Source organism: Lycium ferocissimum, chromosome 4 (genome assembly GCF_029784015.1).
Source record: "Lycium ferocissimum isolate CSIRO_LF1 chromosome 4, AGI_CSIRO_Lferr_CH_V1, whole genome shotgun sequence".
Classification (NCBI taxonomy): domain Eukaryota; kingdom Viridiplantae; phylum Streptophyta; class Magnoliopsida; order Solanales; family Solanaceae; genus Lycium; species Lycium ferocissimum.
Window position 1 is genome coordinate 36,288,942 of NC_081345.1, and position 8,029 is coordinate 36,296,970.

Here is an 8,029-nt window from a genome sequence, read left to right on the forward strand (position 1 = left end):
AGGTGGGGATTAGGTCTGCGTACACTCTACCCTCCCCAGACCCCCACATGATGAGATTATACTGGGCTTGTTGTTATTGTTATTATTGTACTGTTTTACTTCCTAGTTAGAAGCTTTTAACTTTTTCTTCTATCTACTACTATATACATCTCCCAATCACTCTGCTTTTACAAGCTTCCACTTTTTTCTTATACTACCATCTGCTACTACTAATCTATCTATTATCTCAGGTATCTTCTTTTCCCCTTTCTTAATGTTTTCATGTGATTATACGTTCAAACACCTATGATTTTTTAAAGATTGATACTTCAATCGCTGATTAATGAATAATATGACTTCACTAATTTTTTGCGTTTACCAGGTTCTTCCTCATATTTTGATGGTTTTGCTGCGTGTCTTCACTTCTCAGTTTAGTGATCTACACAGTTATTAGGTGAGTCTTTTCTGATTATCAGTGTTATTTATTAGATTTGACATTGTTCGAGTTTTAAATTGAAGGATGCTCTTTTACTGTGTTTTTTGAGTCTTCCATGGAAGATTTAGCTTGCTTTCACCTAAATTTTTTGGCTAATTGGTGATAAATCTCTACACCTACGTTGTGTGTGTTCGAGTTTGCTTCGCTATTTTCATGGTTTATTCTTCATTTTAAAAAACTCGTTTTAAGCTTTTCAAAGTGTAGTAAGAATGGAGCCTATCAAACTCTCCTTGGAGGTGTTTGACAAATTACTGAAAGAACAAACTTTTCGTATGTTAGGACCCTCTTAAATCCAGATTGTTTAACCAAAAATAGCTTTGAATAGGATGTTTCAGAAGAGGAAAAGGGACACGGAAAAGAGAAAACTTTTACATCCATAGTCTTCATATTACTATATTCTCCCCAAAAAAACCATGAATTGGAAGGGAAAAAAAAATGCAAAAGAGGGGGGAAGGAAGAAAGAAATACAGATAACATTCCAAAAATTAGGACTACAGATACCTGAAATTTGAAGCACAAGGAACAAAGGGAAAGTTGAAATCTGAGACCCAATTTTGCTCTTTGGAGTTCTGGTGATTTAGCAGAGAAGATCAGATTGATTCTAGAATCTATGTAAGGGAAAAATGAAGAATGTGATTATATGTTCAAACACCTATGATTTTTAAAGATTAGGTGCGCAATTACCATGGATGGATTTCATTGCACAAATTGGTTGGATAACCACAAATCCACCCCCTTTTCAACTTATATGACAAAAGAAGAATATCACAGACGATCAATGAAAAATCAGAGAGATTCGACATTGAAAGAATGAAGAAATAAGAAGTAAAAGAGATTCGTCATTCAACTTATGCGCACAACAAAGTTTAGAAACTTACCCATAGAGATAACTTGATAAAATCTTAGAGAACTTTAAATATTGAATGACAAGTTAACATCATTTACTTCTAATTTTGGGATTTGATAGAAACTTAGTTGTGATATTCAAATGGTTTATATGAAATTCAAGACCTTGATGGGTTGCACTTCTCCTCCGATAGATAATAGGTAAAATCTAATACTCCATATTTTTAACATCTCGCTGAAACTATGGGAGCTTCTTTTGTAGATTAAATGTTGGCCATTTTTATAGATAGCTTTGTGTTGTTTACGTAAGTGTACTTTTAGGCTTCAAAGAGTTGAATATTACTTATTCTCACTGCCTGTGAGCAGAGCCTGCGGAGGAATTAATGTAACCAAGTTAATAGGATCTCTGCCATTTCCTCATGAATGGCTTTTCCTTTAGCTAAATCTATGTTGTCACATATTGAGCTTGGCTAATGAGTAATAACTGTTCTATTTCAGTTTCACTAAAAATTCTTTCATGATCTTGAACAAGTGTGACAAAAGCCTTGAAAGATGACTGCTCACATGAACGCTTCAATAAAGTGCAATTTGACATAGCAACTCACAATCTGTGACATTTCTGAAGTCTAAGCGCAAGAGATAGAGAGAAATCGATGGCGTCCCTCAAAATCAAGAACATATATAGCTTGTATAAACAGCTTTGAAGCAGAATTCTGAACTAGTTATTGCTGGTGCATGTTTAGCAACTTCAACTCCGTTGCTTGCTTCAGCCAAACTTGCTAACTCCGTGCCACATGGAGTAGTTTCAAATGAAAATGTTAAATTACTCTCAAGTGTTTAAGATATTAATAGACTGCTCCCTTTATGCCTGATTATTCTTGGAGGATTTGCAGACTATCCTTATCCGTAAAAGGAAATAACTAATTAAGACAAAAAGATATAACTGATTTGTTTTATCTGTCTTAGTTTGGGTTAAAAGATGCATTTAATTTTCTTAATCAATTAACCTTAAGCAGCATGTTGACGTCATATTCCTATTTTTTTTTTTTTAAATAATCATAAACATTAGTACCATTTTATGTATCTTTACCCTCTTTGCAAATTCAGTCCTTTTATTGTTGTCATTTGGTTTACTGTAAAGGGGGGCCCGAAAACACCATCTCAGCTTAGATTTGGACTTGAATCTCTCAATGCTGTGAACACTCACATACAAGATTGTAATTTTAGTTGTGCTATTTAACTTGCGTAGCTTTGAAGTGGGTCTACTTGTGTGTGTTCTTGGAATTTGGTCATTTTTTATATTGGCTATTTTTTGGGTTTTCTTGGTCAAGATCTGTGGGGATTGGTTCTGGTTCATCTTTTAAGGAAGAGAATGACAATGGGGTTCTTGAGATCTGGGCATTGAAGATTTGGTTTATGGGTATATCTCAAAAAGGTATGGCAATTATAAATATGTGAACTTTCTCAAAGTGATCGACTTTATCTCTCTATGTTCCCATTGTCTTGCATTTCTTGTTTATGTTGTTAACATTGGTATCAGGGGTTTCATAAAGGGCTTTTGTTTATGTTGCTTTACATTCTCTATTAGTGGATCTTGTTACATGATCTCTTGGTTGACTAGGCCGGTTTTGTGAATTTCTTTGTTGCTTTTACGTGTTTTGATCCACTCATTGATGGTTAAAGGAATATTTTTATTAGAAGTCTTTGATATTTTTCTCATTTGACCTGGCGTTGCAATTAGATAATTCGAAATAAAAATTAGAACAACAGTTAGATATTGTTAGATGTGTGTTTTTTGTGTAAAGTTGCGGTTCATCATTCAATTTATGCTATTTTTATAGGTCTGTTGACATAAATTATGCTATTTTTATAGGTCTGTTGACATCCTAGAAGATATTATGTTGTAGACATGTATTGTAAATGTGTATATAGCAAAATCAGTAGGGTCTGAACTATGAAAAAAATCAGAAACAAAGATGTATATGCGATAGCTTATGCTTGGCCATGATTAAACTATTTGTGAAAGGAGAGAAGGGAAACATAAGATGCTTTGAAGGTAGAAAAAATTTACTTCGATCTTTGCTCTAACTCTTGGTATATAGAATGTAAATAATATGGCTCAAATGCTAGGTTCATTCTACCATTCCCAAATGCCGATTATCTTTCAGCTATTTCCACAAATTTGAAATGGTACATGTGCCTAATTTTAGCCTTATTAGTATATATATTCAATTTACATGCCTCTTTTCCCCAAATCCACCACATAATTGTATTTGTAGAGAGATTCATTCATCTTATTTCCTTACAATATTTTCTCGAGTTCTCTTCTCCTCTTCTTAGCTTATGGTCCAATTTTCAGGTATTTGTTTGTAGGTCCTTTCTCTTCGATCTAATCTAATTTTGTTACTTTACTGTCGTTATTGTTGTTGTTATTATTCCTTTTCTTGAATTGATGTCTCTGTGATAAAGCAACAACTGCAATTAGTTTCCTGATCAATCTAATCTAATTTGGGTTGTTCTTTGTTTTCCTATTTCCATGATATATGTTGTTATTAAGCTGGACAACCATAAAGGTTTTGGATAGGTTATGATTTTTCATTAATTGCATACACCACGAAAATGCTCCTCAGCCATCCCATTCGACAAATAATTTTGTTGATGTTTAGGTAATATTATGCTCCTCTTTTCCTTCATGTAATATAATGCTTTCTTCCATGGTAGCTATGTTTATCTATATTCTGATCTTGAGTGCCACAATAAAGGACCCGTCCATCTAAACTAGGAGCCCGACAGGTGGTGGGAAGACAAAAGGGACGTATTATGACGGATTAGGGGATACAATACACAATGCATTCCACTTGCTTATCTTCATTAGCCTTTAAATGACTACTTGTGTATATTCTTCACAAACTATTTAGAGAAGGTTTTTCATGTTTTATGATAATACTAAATTACCACCTGCTATCAAGGGATAACGTTCATTCGCTATAGTTGTATTAATGAAAATGTGATTTAGGTAGCCAAGTTTTCCTTGGGCAAGACATATTGCGAAGGCTTACATTTTCACTATCAGTCTTTTAATATCTTCCTTAACAAAGGCTCATATATTTTCTCCAGCCTTGTGTCTCTTAAAATCGGAAAAGTTCAGAGTGGCAAGGCAGCGTGAAAGATTATCTACCAAAGCTCGGAGAAAGATGATATCTTATGCTGGAGCTTTGAAATTTTCCCTTCAAATTTAGAATTCTTTAACTTGACACTCATGGTAATAGTATGAAGTGTTATGATGTCATGTACATGTAATTGATTTTGACAATATGCTTGAAATGAGTATACAAATGTTTTTCTATCTTGAACCTTTCAAGTTATTTTCTAGCTGGAGGTTGCAAACAATGAATTGAGCATTTTCCCGTTGTTCACATAAAAGTACATTTAAGCCGGAATGTTAGGCCCGCGCTCAAGCATCACTATCTAGTATATATTGGAACGACAGTTTGGGGGTGGACGAATGGACGAACATGGGCAAAGTTGGAATATGAATTTTCTTTGTCTACACATTTACTGTTTGCCCCTTTCAACATGTGTACCACTTTTGCTACATACAGCAGTGTAATTATTTGTCTCCTCTGCTCTATCACTTACTAGGGGCATTTAATTAGAGGTGGCTTTTAAGTCTCAAACTGAGTGGAGGTAACTTGAGCGGAGGTAACTCAAGTTTTTTTTTTTTTATTGAGTAGAGGTGATAATTTTTTGACCGGTGATTAAGGAGTTTTGGACTTGCCCAATAGTTTTCTTTTTAACACTTTGACCCTAAGCTTTATTTTTAACACTTTGACTCAACTAATATTGTCACGCCCTGAACCATGGCCTGGGCGTAACACGGTACTTGGTGTCTGACTGCATGTGACCGAGCGAGTTACATGGCTTGTTGAATCAACATGGGGCATAAACGTTGAGCAAAATATAACATGAAACGTGATGAGCCTTAATAAAACGTGAGAAAAGTCATAATATTTAATAAAATACTTTGTATAAAACGTGAATGCAGAAATATCGTAAATGAGCCAAAGGTGGCTACACAACTCTGAGTATCTGATATAACTGACTGACTAGTCTATGAAACCTCTATCATGAATACGAATTTGTAAAACATACTTCTTCGGGACAAGGCCCCCGGCGTACCTTAACATAACCATGACATGGAAATAAATATGGATAACACCCCCGAATGAGATAGGGCTCACCAACAGTAATACGAGCAAATCCTACTAAGCTGATACATCGTCCTGTATATCCGTACACACGCCCGTGAAATGCAGGACCCCGGACAATAGAAATGGGGCGTCAGCACATTGAATGTACTAGTATGTAAAACAGCTAAATGAAATAAGCATGGTACATGAAATAACATGATAAGAACTGAAACTTAAACCTGGTCATGAGCAGGAACATGAATACATATATAAATAACATTAGTAAAATATCTGTGGGAGAGCATTAGTATAACTGACATGTAACCACCACGTTAGTACGTGGCGTCTGATCTCTGCCCGATCAGCTAAGCCATCTTGTACCTTTCCCCAACAAGACATGAACATGACATGGATGGATCCAAAATCCGTCAATGGGGAATATATGAATGAATCGTCCTACTGGACGGAGCGATCATTATCCTATGTTAGCATACGTAGTTTCAGGTATAAAACCTTCTCGGTAATCTATGCAATTCCCAAAAATGTGAACATGGATATAATTGGCTTAGTAGCCCATGAATTATATAACTTGCTTGTAAACATGATTCTTGCTTGTATTATAACATGAAGGTGATATATATAATATAACTTGTATGAAAATATGGAGACATGTAGGTTTTCATGAAAATAAGCGTAATATTTCATAACTTGCATGTAGGAACCCATGGAATGCAATATATGGGTTTTCATGGATTACGGACGGATTCTCAATAACCAAAATGGAAGATTAGGAATACAACAACGAATATATATTTCAAACATGGTAAATCATGGTACATGAACTTAGGGTTATCATGGACTTGGCTAAAAACCCTAGTTTAGTGAACTCTTGTATAATCATGGAAGAACGTGGCGTGGGGAAGAACAAAGATGTTCCCACACGTAGATGGAAACCCTACATACCTGGTAATGGTCCAAAACTTGTAATAGAATTTCAAAAGCTTAGACCTTGAGCCTTGAGATGGGTTTTCTTGAAAGTCCTGGGTTAGGAATAATCATTTCCTTATTATATTACTTGAATATATGTTAGAATTGACTTGGAAGGGCTTGGAATGACTTACCTTGTTGTTTTGGATTGATGGGAGAAGAAAATCTTCGTGCTAGGGCTTGAGGTATGAAAAATAGAATTACTTAACTGAGTTGGGGCATTATACGATCCATTTATATGGTCGTATAGCCGGCCGTATTTAACAATGATTAAAATTCCTGAAACTGAAATTTCCCAAAAGAGTTTTACGGACTGAAAGTATGGTCCGTATATTATTATTCGATCACCAAGTACGGTCTGTATAACTTTATACGGTCAGTGTTAAAGCATTTTAGAACTTTGGCAGAAACTAGAATTTTTCACCTACTAAACACGATCTCAAAGTACGGGCCGTATAATAATATACGGTCATATAGATAGTCGTGAAAATGGGATTTTGCTAAACTGTAGCAAATTAAATTCCAATACTTCCCGTCTGATATTCTAAGTCCCAAATCATGAATCATAGCCTAGTTTAAAGGTGCGAGGTGTTACAATATCTCCATTTGGGATCATTCATCCTAGAATGATGGGTCATGGTTAAGATTGGGATTGGACGAGGCTTGAATGCATGAACGTGAAAGAAACATGACATGAAACATGGAGCTGAATTAACATGACATGTTTACATGGAAACATGAATACTGAGACATGGAACATGAACACTGGGTACATGAGCATGAAACATGAGACATGATATGACATGGACTATAGAAAGGTTACCTTGGGTGTTCTCTGCTTGCTCTTTAAACAAATGGGGATATCTGGATTTCATGTCCTCTTCGGCTTCCCGCTAGCCTCTTCGATTTTCGATTCCTCCATAAAACCTTCTTGGGAGCAACCTCTTTAGTTCTCAACTTGCGAACACGACAATCAAGAATTTCTACAGGGATCTCTTCATAAGTCAAACCATCCTTGACCGTTATAGTATCGGCGGGAAAAACCAACGATAGGCCTCACCTACGGTTCCTCAACATGGATACATAGAACAACGGGTGTACAACAACCCGACTCTTGTGGCAACTCAAGCTCGCCGCTCATAAACTTGACCAACCATGGCGGGATCTATAAAGTCCAATATATCTGGGACTGAGCTTTCCCTTCTTGCTAAATCTCATAACACCCCTCATAAGTGAAACTTTAAGGAACACTCAATCATCAACTTGAAACTCCAAGTCTCTTCGCCTCACATTGGTGTGAGACTTTTGACGACTTTGAGCCATTTCCAAACTTTCCTGAATTAACTTGACTTTTTACATAGCCTAATAGACCAAGTGTGGTCCTAACAACTACTTCACCTCGAACCACCCGATGGGTGATCTACGCACTCCGCACATAAAGAGCTTGAACGGTGCCATCTTGATGTTAGCATGACAAGCGTCATTATAAGCAAACTCAATGAGAGGCAAATGGTCATCCCAATTACCTTTG